We start from the raw sequence: 17,776 nt of genomic DNA on the forward strand, positions 1-17,776 counted from the left end.
GTGAGTTTGCAGTCATGGGTGAGCCAAACAGAACCACACCCTCAGTTTTCCCCTGAGCATCTCAAAAATGGGTATAAGAGAATCCTGGAACAGCACAAGGAGAAGTCTTAACATATTTGTCTCCAAATTAGGGCAGAGTCATTACATAGAGAAGAGTGTCCAGGGCCTGATCCCACTTTCTTGCCCCCTTAGGAGGCTGGAAGGGCATCTAAGAGAAAGGAATGACTTTGAAGGGTAAACAACAAAATTGGTTGCTTAAGGCACATCTTACCTCAGCAATAGTTGTCACACTTGACTACTTTTAGGTATCATGAAGCTGCTAAGGTTCATAGTACCCTTAGGTCCTAACTTACAAGGAATCAATAAAACAGGAGTCATACAGGATTCAGCAACTTATCACACTGACCAGGATCTCTTCATTCATTCATTCATTCATTTGTTCCTTCATGAGCTCACTAAATCATTCATTCATTAGTCAATACCCACTGAACCCTTAATGGGAGAATGAGAAAATGAAGACGACTCTGTTCTTAACCTGAAGAAATTTATAGTCATCCTCCCAAAGAAAATAATGCAAATGCCAGATTTCCTCCAGTCCTGGCCAGTCTGCATGCGAAGCAGTTGCTGGCCTCAGGGGCTCATGGACTCTGCTGGAAGACTTCTGTCTACTGGATCTGTGCATTTACTACTGTCTTGGTTCACTTTTGGCCTTTGCCCACCAACTTCATTTTTCCTTAAATAATATCAAGATGTTTTACAAAAGATGTTCTCCAAACCCATGTACACCTACACCCTCCCTACTACTAGAAGATCTTTTGAATTGTTGAGAAAGTAATAAAAATAATGAGGGAGAAAAACTTTTGTTGAATAAAACTTAGAGGTTTGAATTGAGTGTTTGAGTAAACAACTAAGACAACTCTGATCTCTCAGCTTATTAAGAGCCTCCAGGGATGAGCTTGCAGAAGGCTGCCTCATTAGAGTAAGTCTCTTAGGATTCCCAGGCCCCTATAATCCAGCCAGTGGCAAAAAAAAAAAAAAAAAATTTGAACAGGCAAGAAAAGTAGCATCATCTCCCAGGAAATCTTAAACATGCTTACCGTTTTCTGGTTCCATAAAATGAGAAAATTGACACTCACCCTTATTTTATTTGAAGTTGTTAGCAAAGCACCAATAATAATTGGCTGTACAGCTCTTCTTGTTGGCTGGTGGATGACATCCTGTATTTATATTCCATTCCTTCAGTGAGGCAGGTAGAGAAGCTGGAAGGGGACTGGTCTACTTGCTCCAGAATGTATCTCTATTTTTAAGAAAGCATGCATGCACGGGGCACTGAAAAAGAAAGGAAAGTATGTTAGTTGCCAGGGCTGCTGTGACAAAGTACCAAAGGCTCGTTGGCTTAAAACAGGTTTGGATGGTAGAAGTCCACATCAAGGTGCCAGCAGAACCGTGCTTTCTCTGCAGTGTCCTGGTGGAGGCTTGACAACAATCCGGGACTCAACCTTTGCCTCAGTCCCATGGCCGTCTCTCTTCCTGACTGTCTCCTCCTCCTGACCGTGTCTGAATTTCCTCTGCTTGTAAGGACTCAAGTCATAGTGGACTAAGGCCCGGCCTGATTCAGTTTGGTCTCAACTTAACTAATACCATTTTCAAAGATCCTATTTACCAATGAGTTCACAGCCATAGGATGGGGTTAGGACTTGAACATGTCTTGGGGAACATGATTCAATCTATAATAGAAAGAATGATTCTGGAAAAAAAAAAAAAGATAACCAAAAGATTTTCACGTGATAAAGTAGTCTTCCTCAGAAAGGTAGGGGCATGACGGGGCAGAATGGCAGGGTTAAAGCTGCAGCTTGGGAGTGGGTGAATTGGAGATAATCCATATTGTGAATAAAAAAGGTTTTTAGAAAACCTTGAGTTCAAATGAGGTAGGGGGTATAATTTTTCATTGAGGTGTTTAAATTGCTAATCCCAGAGCTGTGAAAGGTAGAAGTTTGGTTTAGGAAGATTCTGTGGAAAGAATCCAAGAAGGACACTAACTAACATCAGATCTCTAAAACCCAGCTGTGGGCTGAGGGCTCAATCAGAAAATACTGTGCTTCCTCAGTTATTAAGGGAGATGAATGTAATCATTCTAGTTACTAGAGCTTAAAAGTAAAAATTGGAAAAGAGGGCAGGATGCACTTTTTTTTTGGGAGAGGGGCAAGGGTTCTGTCCAGTATCCAATAAAATGGTGATTTTATTCCAACTTTTCCAGGGTAACTCCATTCCCGTCCTTAGTCCAGCAGCTATTGGGTTGGGACAATGCCATTCCCCAACTCCAGCTGTGAAGCACATGTCCTTGGCCCTGCCAATCAGCTCATCCCAGATGGGTATGGGGTAGGCCCATGAATTACCAAGTGACTCAGAATGATTCTCTGGACATCAGCGGGAGCCACTAAGGAAATGTTTTGCTCTTTCTCAATGAAAGGAGATAAGGTCTGGAGCCACTGTGGTCATCTTTCAACAACAGGGAAGAGCTTTCCTGAGAACAAATGCAGAACTAAGGAGAGCTAAGAGATGGAGAGAAAGTGAATCACGGCAACACTGTTCGGGGTCCTGCATCAAGCTGCATCTGATAGCAGACTTAAAACTTGACTTTTCAGTTTTGTTTAAGCCAGTTTTGTTTGGATTTTCCAACATCTTAAACCAAATAAGACCCAGCTCACACAAAAATTAAATAGATCTGCCGTAAAAGTTAAGATTCAGTTGGGTCCCTTACCAATAATAAGGAACTATTTATCCATTACTTATCTATTGTTTATCATACATGAATCCCTTGTAATTTAGTAAAATGAATTGTGCTTCTGAGCATGCAGTGGAGCTGGTTGGACTGGAGAGGACCAAGTAAGGGAATGGAAAATTATTGCAAAGTTTTAGTGCCTTTTCAGTTTGAACCCTAAAGTCTCACTGTGGCAGTGTTAGATCCCAGAAGAAGAAACTAATATGCAGAAGGAGTTTCTGATCCAGGCGCCCCGAAATTTATCTCACAGAAAACAGGTGCCCCATAAACTAAAGAATGAAGGCTGTTCAAGGCTGTTCAAGGCCGTTCCAGCCACAGTGGTGCCTCACAGGGGGTAAGGCAAAGTCAGATATGTCCATACGATGAACAACCAAAAAGGCCTGCTCTCCCTAGTTAGATAACGCAGCTGCTTTCCTGAAAAGAATACTGTCTCAGAACTCTAGTAACCAATCAGCCCAAAACTAGATAGGCACTTACCCAATCAAGGGACAGAGCAACACAGCAGGCACCCTTCCCAACGTGGTGCTGCTCTCAGAGAGCTGGAGCGCATCTTTCTTTCTTTCTTTTCACTGGCTCCCACCTGCTTTCTTCCTCTAATAAATCTTAAACTTTATACTTAAACTTTGACTCGCTGCATTGTGTGGATTCCTCAACGACTCCAACCTAACAGGCAGCAGTGACTATCTCTCAAATAAACAGATCTTCACCTGAGAGGTAACCATGAGCCACCTTTTCAACTGGCTGTCTTGGCAATGAGTACAATAGTATGTCACTGGAATTTTCACAGGAAGAAAAATGAATTGTACTGTAAAGAATACTGAACTACAAGTTAGTCAGCTTTGGTTTCCATCTCAATCTCCACTAAATGTGTGACTGCACAAATAAAAAAAAAAAAAGTCCTCCTTTTCCAGGGCTGCTGTAACCAATCCCACAAACTGGAAGCTTACACAACAGGAATTTATTGGCTCCTGGATTTGGAGGCTGGAAGCCCATCATCCAAGTCTTGGCAGGGCTGGTTTCTCCCTGAGTGTGCTACATCCCAGCAATCCTCCATCACACGGCGAGCTCTCTGTCCTCATGTGCTCGTCTCTGATTTCCTCTGATTCTGGCTTCTGCGGACTTCTGGCTTCTAACTGCTTCTGAGTTTCCTTCACACATAATCCCTCATTCAGTTTGTCCACACCTTAACTAATAATGTCTTCAAAGGTCTTATTTTCAAATAGGTTCACACCCACAGGGATACAGGTTTAAGACCTGATCAGGCCTTTATGCGGGACATGATTCAGTCCCCAGTACCAATCCTCTCTGGGCCTCACTTTCTTGCTCTCTGTAAGCAGGGATGGCACCGTCCCTCTCTTCCTCCCAGGGCTAATGTAAAGATGGTGTGGTGAGAGCACCATGGAAGGCCTGCAGTGCTGCTTAGCTAGGCAGCATTATTAGGAAAACTAGAGATCTCTTCCTGAAGACACCCATACCAGCATTAGCTTCTCTTTTAGGTAACAAAACAAACAAACAAATGAATTCGTGGCATAATCAGCTAAATTGGAAATGCTGGCATTATTCAGAACAAGTTATCTATCCAGAGAAGCTGAGAGGCCTCAGATGCAGAAAATCATATTTCCCCAGGCGTAGGATTAATTAAAACTATCAAGTGTTCCCAGCTTCTTGAAATTAACTTTGAACGTATTTGGTGCGAAGGGATAAAGAGAAGCTATGGGATGGGGCAGAAGGAGGGGGGGGGCGCCCAGGAGTGGGGTACTGGGAGAGAAAAATGTGCCAGAGCTGTGTGCTTACTTTATTCTTTCATAGGAGTAAAAAGAGAATAAAATGAAATTTGGAAGTTCCTTTAAACTAAGCAGTGAAAAGGATCAGGAAAGGTAGGTATAGCTTTGCATATACCCACCCACCCCGCGACCCCACCCTGCAGCCCCTGGTGCATCTTGGGCTCTTTTTCTTTTGTTTCTCTGAGCATGGGGTCAGTACACACAAGGACAGGGGCAAGGTCACGTGGTATGGAGGTGGGTGGGGAAGGAGAGCTTCTGTTCTACTTTGCTAATGCTGCAGAATGCAAAACACCAGAGATGGATAGGCTTTTATAAAACAGGGGTTTATTTCACTACACAGTTACAGTCTTAAGGCCACAAAGCGTCCAAGGTAACACCTCACCAATCGGATACCTTCACCGGAGGATGGCCAATGGCGTCCGGAAAACCTCTGCTAGCTAGGAAGGCAGCTGGCATCTGCTCCAAAGCTCTGGCCTCAAAATGGCTTTCTCCCAGGACGTTCCTCTCTAGCAAGCTTGCTCCTCTTCAAAACATCACTCACAGCTGCACTCCGTTCCCTCTCTTTGAGTCAGCTCATTTATATAGCTCCACTGATCAAGGCCCACCCTGAATGGGCGGGGCCACGCCTCCATGGGAACATCCCATCAAAATCATTACCCACAGCTGGGTGGGGCACATTCCAAGCAAATCTAACCAACACCAAAACCTCTGCCCCACAAGACCACAAAGATAATGGCATTTGGGGGACACAATACATTCAAACCGGCACAGCTTCCAAAGGAGGGACAGCTCATATTCCTCTTCTCTTTCTTCCCTTCTGGGCTTCATCTTCATTTAGTCTCTTTCTTTCCCTCCCTGACAAGTTAACCCACAGGTGGCCCTTTTCTGAGTTATTGGAAAGATGGCCATATTATGAGCAGAAGCAGCCTGGAAGTGCAGCAGGAGTCCTGAGTTCTCATCCTGCCTCCAGCTTTTATTAGCTGTGTGACCTTGGCTAAGTCACCTGCTTATTCCTGAGACTATTTTCCTATCTGTAAGAAGGGAATGAAGGGAGGGTGGTGGGGGGGTTGGGTGAGGCATTTCTTTGTCAAGAAGTACAAGTGAGGTATTGGAAGTGAATCGCATAACACATCAAGGATTGTCATAGAATGCCAAAGGCCCAACAAATTCTTCCACATTTCACATTTAACTGAACCACATTCAGCCAGTGTACAGGGCGCTGGTGATGCTGGAACACAAGAACTTCTTGGACCCCAGACCAACAATGATGTCCTTCCTATTAGGAATCTGTTTCACATGACACGGAAATTCATTTTCCTTGCCCTTGCTGTCACTCTGATGCAAACTTTCAAAATCATCTCCAGTTTCCTTTAAACCTCATATTAGCAAGTTTGAGATCCTCTACCAAACCCCACTCACCAGCTGCCGATCTCTCAGCTGCCCTGGATCTCAAACAGAAGCCCTCTGGGTCCCTAGAAATTCACCTGTCACCCTCTCCTCTGGGTCTGTATCTCCAAACCTCAGGCATGACTTGTGTACTCCACTTTCTGGAACAAAGATACCTGCGTCTTCCCTGTGTCCTGAATTCCTACTAACCTTGTGTGATGGTTAGGTTCATGTGTCAACTTGGCCAGGTGCTGGTACACAGGGGTCAAGCAAGCACTGGCCTAACCATTGCTGCAAGCACATTTGTGGCTGGTTAATAAACCAGAAGGTTGGTTTGCTAAGTCAGCAGTCACTTGGCTGCAGCTATGACTGATTACATCAATGAAGGGCGTGTCTTCCACAATGAGAGAATTCAATCAGCTGAATTTAATCCAATCAGTTGAAGACTTTTAAGCAAGACAGATAGAGGATCTTCACTTCTGCTTTAGCTAGCCAGCGAAGCATTTCCTGAGAAGTTCATCGGAGTTGCCAGTTCTCAACTTCGCCAATTTGTCAGCTTTGGTTTCCATCTCAATCTCTACTAAAATGTGTGACTGCACAAATAAAAAAAAAGTCCTAGTTTTCCAAGGCTGCTGTAATCAATCCCACAGACTGGAAGATTACACAACAGGAATTTATTGGCTCCTGGATTTGGAGGCTGGAAGCCCATCATCCAGGTCTTGGCAGAGCTGGTTTCCTCACTTTGAAAATGATACATACACCTTCATTGAAGTTGTCAGTCTGCTGCCTGCCCTACAGAATTTGGACTCGTACATCCCCACAGTTGCGTGAGACACTTTTATAGAATCTTTTATTTGGATATCTCTTTTTGATTCTGTTTCCCTAGAGAACCCTGACTAATACACTTTGCCTGCCCTATTAGATGTCTACCCAACACTCCCATCCTGTTCCTAACAGAAGTCAGATTTTGGTCACATTTCCCACTCTCCTCCCTCCAGCCACACACTTTAGGAGAGAACAGCCCTGTCACATTCTCAGGTACCAGGATTTGGTCTTGATTGGTCTAAGCTAATCATGGTGGTCCTACTGTCCTTGCCAATGACTGAGTTATTTAAGGACATACAAATTCTAACCAGTGAGAGATGAGGGGGCATCTGGTGAGACCTTCTGAAAAGAGTTTCCTCACTTTGAAAATGATACATAAAGAAAGCAGCCCTTCTCTGCCCCTTGAAGTCTTCAGGCATGAATATGATACCTTAACAAAGAGCAGCTAGCCAAAGACAAGCTCTTGTGCTGAGAATGCAAGAACAGATGATAAAATGAATCTGAGTCATTGATGCCACTGAGCTACTAAATTATTAACCAGCCTGTGACCCACCCTACCTCAGGACTGCTTGTTACATGAGATAATTTCATTATTGTTTAATCCATTTGTGTTGAAATATGCTCTTACTTGCAGCCTCAAGCACCCTAATGGATCCACTAACCCACAATTTCTCATGGTGAATTTCCTCTCAGAATCCCTGGTTGTATTTTCATCATTCTGGGGGTAGAGTTTGCTAACCCTGCATCAGGCTTGCTGCTGTTAGAAGTGCTAATGCCACTGAAAAGAGCTGTGTACAGGGCCCAGATCTCAACAACATCCCACAGATTGCCACATCCAATGCAAATTTAATCTCTCTTCCTTTCCTCATTAAGCCACATCACCTCTTGCTTGAACGATTTCATCAACATTTCTAATGCCCCCATTTATGTTGGTTGTTTCCATTGCCATGAGAGTAAAACTAAAATCCAAACCTCACCATGGTCCATCTCCTGCTTAACAGTTCACCACTGTATACAGGATAAATTTCAAGCTTCTTTGCATGATAAAAAGGATCATCATAACTGGTTCCCTGTCTCATTTCCTGTCTCAACTCCCAAAAAAACTGTGCCTTGCCATTTATGCTCAAATAATGCCAAGCTTGACCTTTTGCTGCCCCATGTCTCTGTACTCTTTCCCATACAGATTCCAGTGCCTGGAATGCTACTTGTTCCTTCTGTGCCTAGCTAATTCCAATGATACTTCAAGATTCAGCTCAGGCCCCATTTCCTCCTAAAAGATTCTCCTGAATCTCAAGGATATTCTAAATCCAATCTTCTGGGCTTTCTTAGTACCCTGTGCTTAACTAGAACACAGCATTTGCCATGTTATATTGAACATTTCTGTTTGAATTCGTCTTCTTTACTAGACTCCAAGCTCCTTAAACAGGACAGGAATTGTTACTCATTCATTTTTGCACATTTAGAACATGGTATAGTACATAGAACATGGTAAGTTCTCAATAAATATAGGTTAAACTGAAATTTTGAAGTTTGCATATGCCAAGTACACACAAATACTTAATACGAAGAAAAACACAACAAAACATTACCCCTGAGAAATGCTCAGGAGAAAGATACATTGCTCATCATCCCCATTTGTGCCTATAGAGATTATTGGCTGGAAAGGGAGCCTAGCCTAAAAATTTGACATGGGACAAGTTAGAGGAAAAACTGCTATTTCAAAGCTTATACTATGTCCTTTTGTGGGATGGGATAGACGACTCTTGTGTTTAGAAAGATACCTTAATTGTTCGGTTAATAAATGACAAAGCCCAGACCAGACTAGGCAGAAAGAGGGTAAAACAAAGATAACTAACTGGCTCTGCTTAGTAAATTGGGAGAGGTTTATGTTTTGGACTGTCAGCCTTGCCAGGGAAGCACCTGCCCTGAGAAAGAATGGGGGCAGGCCCTTAAGAAATAGCACTAGGTTGTGAAGAAGAGTATTCTGCAGTGGAAATTGCCAAAGGGCTTTAAGAAGAGGGGTGTGTAAGAATTCAGTTTGGGGATGTTTCCTACTCTGGGCTCATCTACAGTTGGTCTCTGTCAACTCCAAGACTTCAGTAAGTCTCAGGCCACAACTGCTCCTACCAGTGCCATCCTCTTGGGCCACGAAGGAAGGACGCTGGTGACCAGTCATGGCACTGCCTGAGAGGACGAAACAGCCACATGGGGCAGGACCCAAGTAAGGACTGCGAATCCAGCAGGAGCAGAAATCCAGGGTACAACTTGACCAGGGAAACTTAATCTCCATTGCCCTAAAATATATACTCACCCCAACCAGAAAGAAATACTGGGTTTGATGCAAAATATCCAACAGTACATGGGACGGGAAGCTTAAGTCATTTTATTTAATTAAGGAAATGATTGGAGGCCTTGGGAATTCTTGGATTGCATCTTTAAATATACTTATATGTATATTATATATGAACACATTTATAATGCCACCAAGTAATTAATATACTTTTCAACCATAAATGAAATGATAAATCTTTAGCGAGGGAATATAACTATATAAAAACACACAAAAAAGCACTTTCTTTCATGACTTATAAGTAATGTACTTGGACCCTCTCCCCTCACTTAGCAATTTTTTTCTTTTCCTTTTATTTCTTTCTTTTTTGTTTTTACTATTGTCAGCTTTTTTAAGCCACTTAATTCTCAGTGATAATTCCTTGCTGGTACTGCTGGCATCTCACTCCTTCAGAGAGTCACAAGGTTTCACATTGTCTTGCTAGGTTTCTTCCTTGGTCTGTGATTTTCCTTTCTAGAATAGCATTAAAATTATGGTGTCCGGCCACCTGTCTTCTCCCCTGCCTTTACCTGCCCAGCTCCCCGTGGCCCTGCAGGTCCAGCCGATGTCCTCTGCCTCCAGCCCTCATCCTGCCGCCTCCTGCAGGAGACAGCAACCCCTTGTAATTCAAGTCAGTGGCCCCCTATGGTACCGAGGCTGTGTCATCAGGGCCCCCTCCCTATCCTGATGCCCTGGAATTTGTTTTATCACCTGTAGACCCCCATGTGCCACGTGCTGCAAATCCTCTGCTCCCAAAACTCCTCAATGCACATTCTTCCCCACCCTCCACTACGCATGGCTAGATTTCTGCCTCTCTTTCTCTAGTCAGCATTTTACTTTCCATTATAGCCTGTGACAAGCCCAGACCCCCAGCTTGCTTGCCTGGAACCTCAGTGCCCCTGATTCTCATGAGCCCCCTCTCCTGGAGTGATTTGTTGCTTCCTATATTCTCTGCCAATGGCTGGATTTATGCCATTGCAGGACATCCCATTTGATAGCTTGGACTCTCCTCCCCATTCCTGCTCAGTACAACAGATCCCAGAGAATCGAGCCAGAGCTTGGCAGATGGACGATGGCAGTCGTTTTGCCTCCCCCCGCCCAGCTCCCCATCACAGCTCCAGGCTCAGCAGCCAGCCCCTCCTCCTGTTCCCCCTGACCCCAGCTGACACCCCCAGCAAGGAGGGGTGCTTCCCAGATGCTTCCTCTGGAGTTGTGTGGTGAGAGCCCGCTGCCTCTGCTGATTCCATCAACATTCTCAGGCTGATGCTGAGAAGATAATTTAGCAAACACAGTTTAGCAACTTAGCATTTTTTCTGGCCTGACTTTCTTTTACACCCAAAGACTGCTATTCAAAAGCAAAGTTTAGCACATATATATATGCATATATACATATGTATACATGTGTTAAATAGATTTCTTCTCCAGCCATATCCAAATATTATCCAAGCATTAAGGCTCAAATCTTGAGTAGGCTCCCTTCTAAAGACTTCCCTGACCATTTAAAACTCCATTGATCTCTTCATTCCTTGTAACTATTGGTAACATAATTTAAACTTCAATTTCACCAAAAACCCTCTCGCATTTTTCTCAGATCTTTTATGTGTGTGTTTGCGTGTGTGCCTGTTTCCAACCAAGGCCATAAGCTGTATGAATACAATGGTTATACTTTACTTTCTGTTTCCCCCTCACAGTATAATATTCTTTATGTGATTATTGGCAAATAAGGAAGGGCTTTGTCCCCAAAGAATTGGACGTGATCTTTTTCTCATGGGCAGACATTAAAATGTCCAGGTAGGAGTGATATCGAGTGGAAAAGGGTCAGTGAATGGTCTTATAGAAGGTGGTCAAGGAGTGTCATCACTCTTTGCTAACTTTTGCTCTGAGTCTCATTCAATACAGCCCAAAGACCAAGACATCTTTCCAGCCCAAGATGAGGGATGATTCTATGCCAAAAGCACATCACTTCCAAGCCCCCAGTTCAAGGCCCCAACACACCATTACATCATCTCCACTGCAAATCAGACAAGGATCAGTGCCAACGTGCCTCTTGTTGGGTAGAAAACAGATGGCTGGACTAGAGAAAGCTGACGGAGGGAAGAAACTGCAGAACAAGTATCAATCAACCCAGGCGGCTTCGCAGCTCTGGGGCAGGGCTCTCTGGTATCATTTTAGAGGCTTTCCAAATTAAGGATGAGCTGTGGAGCTCATCAGCCACCCTAAGTCCCTGTTAATGTGGCAGGTGGCATCTGAAAGCCCCCCTCCTAACATGAGTTTCCAGTTTTACTCAAGAGGGGCCTATCCGTGCCAGCCAAAGTGCTGAGCTGTGAACAGAAAGAGAACTAGAAAGAGGACGAGGAGGAATTTAAAGGGACAACATCCCCTGAAACAACACCCTCCCAGCCTTCCAGGTGTGCCTCCAAGCCCAGCACTTCTCTTGGGGAGTGTAACTAGTGGTTTGGTGCCCATTTTGTCTCCTGACTAGATGCAAACTCTTTGAGGACAAGGGCCTCATGCTACAGCTTTGGTGATTTCTGTAACACTTAACATGGTTCTAGAAACATTTACAAATATTTCGTTGAAATGTGGCCAGCTTGATCCATTGAGTTTTATTTGGAATCCTAAGTGTGCCATATTCTGGCACATTTTGTGTGACCCTCATCCTTGTCTGTTTCTAATACTTTCTATTGTTTTTCCTACATCTAAAAATTCCTAAAGGGAGGCAACCAGGGCTTCTATTTCACTCTGGATCCTCTGTCTCCTTAGTAGCTAACCTAGGACTGAGCAAATTACAGGCTCCCAATTCATGCTCACTGACCTGAATTGATGTTTAGGGTGGAAAGGAGACATGGGTTATGTTTCTCTGAGACCATGGGCCCTTTCTTATTTTATAGCCCATCAGGTCAAAAACATTTGCTCGACTGCTGATCTGTGCTACCACCGCGTGAGGCACACCAGTCTCCCAACTGACTCAGCACCCCTCCAGAGGAATGGCTTATCTTTCTGCTCCCCGTTTTGTGATCAGAAGAAATCGATGGCCCTAAATTAAACTCAGATAGTCATTTTACCCAAGGTACGGATTTCTGATTCTTAAGCTGCCCACTTCTGAAATCCTCACATACCAATCAATTTTATGTTTTCAAACTAGAGGAGAACTATAACACATCCAGCGCAGTGTTTGACACAAGGTGTATGCTTAATTTGTGGTTGCTATTTTATTATAAGAATTTTTATTATAAAAATGTAAACGTTTTTTATTTATCTTATTATAAGATTTGTATTTCCTTGGGGACTTTAGCTTGGGTTCCTGAGGCTGAAAAGGGAAGGAACAGAAAATAAAGTTGCCTTTTAAAAAGTAAAAAAGATGAAACAGGACTATGAGCTCACAGATTTCATTCTAAGTATTTGGATTATAGACCAAGAGAGTGAAACTTCTGATCACAGGTTGAACTGAGTTTATTGCTTTTTAGGTCATTCTGGCTTATTCACCCTCTATTGTTGCTACCTTTTGCAAAGTATAGTGATAGAAATTTGTGGGCAGCAAGGAAAGATGTGACAAGCACGAGTGATAAATCCGAAGAGAAGCATGTGGGGATAGGATCCCAGAGCAACAGCCTTAAGGCAAAACTTCAGGGACAACCCTGGGAACTGGAGCAGACAAGGGCCTGGCAATCCCAAGCTCAGTGAGGCCAGATCAGGAACAAGCCAAAGGCAACCAAGGGAAGGAAGGTTGAACTCCAATTCTGCCAACCAGATCCAAGTAGAGACGTGGTTCCGAAACAAGGATTCTGTGTACTCCAAGTTATTTCACCTTCTAACCTGAGGTAGAAACCATGGCCTGGAAATGGCAGGTGTGGTCCCACAGGTGCATTCAGGAAAGTTATGGGAATGTTGAGAGTGTTGAAAGATCTGTTGTAGATGTGCTCTGCCCCCACCTGAGTCAAAGGAAGGGGACTGGTGGGGGCAGAGGTCCAAATGAATAGGGTCCTTGTTGCTCCCAGCATCAGACAAGCTTTCCTTTAGAGAGGCCGGGGAAGGATCTGGAGACCCAGAGAGGCTGACTTCTAAGTTCTTCTCTCTACATCACGTGTCTGCACTGACTTTTCATTTCTATGTCAGTTCTCCCTGAAAGCCTGTGGGTGGTAGACTTTGTTGGAAGGGGAAGATGTATGATGTATAAATAATACACATGAAATAGGTTTTGCAAGGTTTTTTGAATGGCAGGTCCATAGAGGAGTATTAAAGCAAAGACAAGGAGATCAAGGATAGATATTCACCAGACTGAATGAGTCAATGATCTCAAAGTCTGTGATTTTGTGAGGCTATCTCACTGCTTAACTAAGGACAATACATTCACCAGAAATTCTGAACAGACCAGGGTTCAGGAATTTAGCAGGGAGAAAAATCAAAGCCATCCAAATGCATCGGGAAAGAAAGAGGTGCTCTTAATGTTTTATTGGGCCTGTGTTCTCTGCCTCCACCTGACAGGCTTGCCTTTGAATTAATTAAAAAGTCAAATCTGACTGTCATCCCAGTAGCTGGTGGAGAAGCCAACCATTCATAAAACACCCTGCTTTTGCATAATAATTTTATGCTTTGCAAAGTGCTTGATCATCCCTTGGCTCATTTGAACCTCATGACAACTCTGAGAAGTAGGCAAGGCAAGAATTCCAGGAGAGGCTGCAGAAGGTAGCAGTTAAGATGCAGTTCCAGAGCCAAACCTCCTGAATTCAAAGCCCAATACTTCCTCTTCCCAGCTGGGCATCCTTGGGCAATTTATTAACTGCTCCGTGCCTCTATCTCCTCCTCTATACACTGAGGATAATAATAGGACATGTCTCATTGGTTTGTTGTGAGAAATAAATGAGTCCATATGTATAAAACAGTTATAATTAAGCTGGGTAGATAGGAAGAGCAGGAAAAAGATTAACCATCAGTATTGTTAGTCCTACCCAGGATTATCATGAACTAGGTAGTTGCTTAAAATGGAATTCGATCCCTATCTACCTCAGAGACCTTCCAAGAGACACAGGAAAATACGACGGGAAGCTATAAAAGTCTACATAGGGCGGGGCAAGATGGCAGACTGGTGAGCTGTATGTTTTAGTTACTCCTCCAGGAAAGTAGGTAGAAAGCCAGGAACTGCGTGGACTGGACACCACAGAGCAATCTGACTTTGGGCATACTTCATACAACACTCATGAAAACGTGGAACTGCTGAGATCAGTGAAATCTGTAAGTTTTTGCGGCCAGGGGACCCGCGCCCCTCCCTGCCAGGCTCAGTCCCGTGGGAGGAGGGGCTGTCAGCTCTGGGAAGGAGAAGGAAGAACTGCAGTGGCAGCCCTTATCAGAAACTCATTCTACTGATCCAAACTCCAACCATAGATAGACTGAGACCAGACACCAGAGAATCTGAGAGCAGCCAGCCCAGCAGAGAGGAGACAGGCATAGAGAAAAAAAACAACACGAAAAACTGCAAAATAAAAGCACAGGATTTTTGGAGTTCTGGTGAACATAGAAAGGGGAAGGGCAGAGCTCAGGCCCTGAGGCGCATATGCAAATCCCGCAGAAAAGCTGATCTCTCTGCCCTGTGGACCTTTCCTTAATGGTCCTGGTTGCTTTGTCTCTTAGCATTTCAATAACTCATTAGATCTCTCAGGAGGGCCCTTTTTTTTTTAATCCTTTTTTCTTTTTCTAAAACAATTACTCTAAGAAGCCCAATACAGAAAGCTTCAAAGACTTGCTATTTGGGCAAGTCAAGTCAAGAGCAGAACTAAGAGAGCTCTGAGACAAAACGCAATAATCCAGTGGCTGAGAAAATTCACTAAACACCACAACTTCCCAAGAAAAGGGGGGTGTCCGCTCACAGCCATCATCCTGGTGGACAGGAAACACTCCTGCCCATCGCCAGCCCCATAACCCAGAGCTGCCCCAGACAACCCAGTGTGACGGAAGTGCTTCAAATAACAGGCACACACCACAAAACTGAGCGTGGACATTAGCCTTCCCTACAACCTCAGCTGATTGTCCCAGAGTTGGGAAGGTAGAGCAGTGTGAATTAACAAAGCCCCATTCAGCCATCATTTCAGCAGACTGGGAGCCTCCCTACACAGCCCAGCAACCCAGAACCGCCCTGGGGGGACGGCACTCACCTGTGACATAGCACAGTCATCCCTCAACAGAGGACCTGGGGTGCACGGCCTGGAAGAGGGGCCCACTTGCAAGTCTCAGGAGCCATACGCCAATACCAAGGACTTGTGGGTCAGTGGCAGAGACAAACTGTGGCAGGACTGAACTGAAGGATTAGACTATTGCAGCAGCTTTAAAACTCTAGGATCACCAGGGAGATTTGATTGTTAGAGCCACCCCCCATCCCTGACTGCCCAGAAACACGCCCCATATACAGGGCAGGCAACACCAACTACACACGCAAGCTTGGTACACCAATTGGACCCCACAAGACTCACTCTCCCACTCACCAGAAAGGCTAAACAGGGGAGAACTGGCTTGTGGAGAACAGGTGGCTCGTGGATGCCACCTGCTGGTTAGTTAGAGAAAGTGTACTCCACGAAGCTGTAGATCTGATAAATCAGAGATAAGGACTTCAATTGGTCTACACATCCTAAAAGAACCCTATCAAGTTCAGCAAATGCCACGAGGCCAAAAACAACAGAAAATTATAAAGCATATGAAAAAACCAGACGATATGGATAACCCAAGCCCAAGGATCCAAATCAAAAGACCAGAAGAGACACAGCACCTAGAGCAGCTACTCAAAGAACTAAAGATGAACAATGAGACCCTAGTACAGGATACAAAGGAAATCAAGAAGACCCTAGAAGAGCATAAAGAAGACATTGCAAGACTAAACAAAAAAATGGATGATCTTATGGAAATTAAAGAAACTGTTGACCAAATTAAAAAGATTCTGGACACTCATAGTACAAGACTAGAGGAAGTTGAACAATGAATCAGTGACCTGGAAGATGACAGAATGGAAAATGAAAGCATAAAAGAAAGAATGGGGAAAAAAATTGAAAAAATCGAAATGGACCTCAGGGATATGATAGATAATATGAAACGTCTGAATATAAGACTCATTGGTGTCCCAGAAGGGGAAGAAAAGGATAAAGATCTAGGAAGAGTATTCAAGGAAATTGTTGGGGAAAACTTCCCAAATCTTCTAAACAACATAAATACACAAATCATAAATGCTCAGCGAACCCCAAAGAGAATAAATCCAAATAAACCCACTCCGAGACATATACTGATCACACTGTCAAACACAGAAGAGAAGGAGCAAGTTCTGAAAGCAGCAAGAGAAAAGCAATTCACCACATACAAAGGAAACAGCATAAGACTAAGTAGTGACTACTCAGCAGCCACCATGGAGGCAAGAAGGCAGTGGCATGATATATTTAAAATTCTGAGTGAGAAAAATTTCCAGCCAAGAATACTTTATCCAGCAAAGCTCTCCTTCAAATTTGAGGGAGAGCTTAAATTTTTCACACACAAACAAATGCTGAGAGAATTTGCTAACAAGAGACCTGCCCTACTGGAGATACTAAAGGGAGCCCTACAGACAGAGAAACAAAGAAAGGACAGAGAGACTTGGAGAAAGGTTCAGTACTAAAGAGATTCTGTATGGGTACAATAAAGGATATTAATAGACAGAGGGGAAAAATATGACAAACATAAACCAAAGGATAAGATGGCTGATTCAAGAAATGCCTTCACGGTTATAACGTTGAATGTAAATGGATTAAACTCCCCAATGAAAAGACATAGATTCGCAGAATGGATCAAAAAAAATGAACCATCAATATGTTGCATACAAGAGACTCATCTTAGACACAGGGACACAAAGAAACTGAAAGTGAAAGGATGGAAAAAAATATTTCATGCAAGCTATAGCCAAAAGAAAGCAGGTGTAGCAATATTAATCTCAGATAAAATAGACTTTAAATGCAGGGATGTTTTGAGAGACAAAGAAGGCCACTACATACTAATAAAAGGGGCAATTCAGCAAGAAGAAATAACAATCGTAAATGTCTATGCACCCAATCAAGGTGCCACAAAATACATGAGAGAAACACTGGCAAAACTAAAAGAAGCAATTGATGTTTCCACAATAATTGTGGGAGACTTCAACACATCACTCTCTCCTATAGATAGATCAACCAGACAGAAGACCAATAAGGAAATTGAAAACCTAAACAATCTGATAAATGAATTAGATTTAACAGACATATACAGGACATTACATCCCAAATCACCAGGATACACATACTTTTCTAGTGCTCACGGAACTTTCTCCAGAATAGATCATATGCTGGGACATAAAACAAGCCTCAATAAATTTAAAAAGATTGACATTATTCAAAGCACATTCTCTGACCACAATGGAATACAATTAGAAGTCAACAACCATCGGAGACTTAGAAAATTCACAAATACATGGAGGTTAAACAACACACTGCTAAACAATCAGTGGGTTAAAGAAGAAATAGCAAGAGAAATTGCTAAATATATAGAGACGAATGAAAATGAGAACACAACATACCAAAACCTATGGGATGCAGCAAAAGCAGTGCTAAGGGGGAAATTTATAGCACTAAACGCATATATTAAAAAGGAAGAAAGAGCCAAAATCAAAGAACTAATGGATCAACT

The 17,776-nt window shown here is 43.3% G+C and overlaps 1 pseudogene; it reads left to right on the forward strand.

Annotated features, from left to right (window-relative positions):
• LOC119516437 overlaps positions 1-9,732 on the forward strand; it is a 181,976-nt pseudogene extending 172,244 nt beyond the window's left edge.
• Positions 9,733-17,776: the final 8,044 nt, after the last annotated feature.

Source organism: Choloepus didactylus, chromosome 20 (assembly GCF_015220235.1).
Source record: "Choloepus didactylus isolate mChoDid1 chromosome 20, mChoDid1.pri, whole genome shotgun sequence".
NCBI lineage: Eukaryota > Metazoa > Chordata > Mammalia > Pilosa > Megalonychidae > Choloepus > Choloepus didactylus.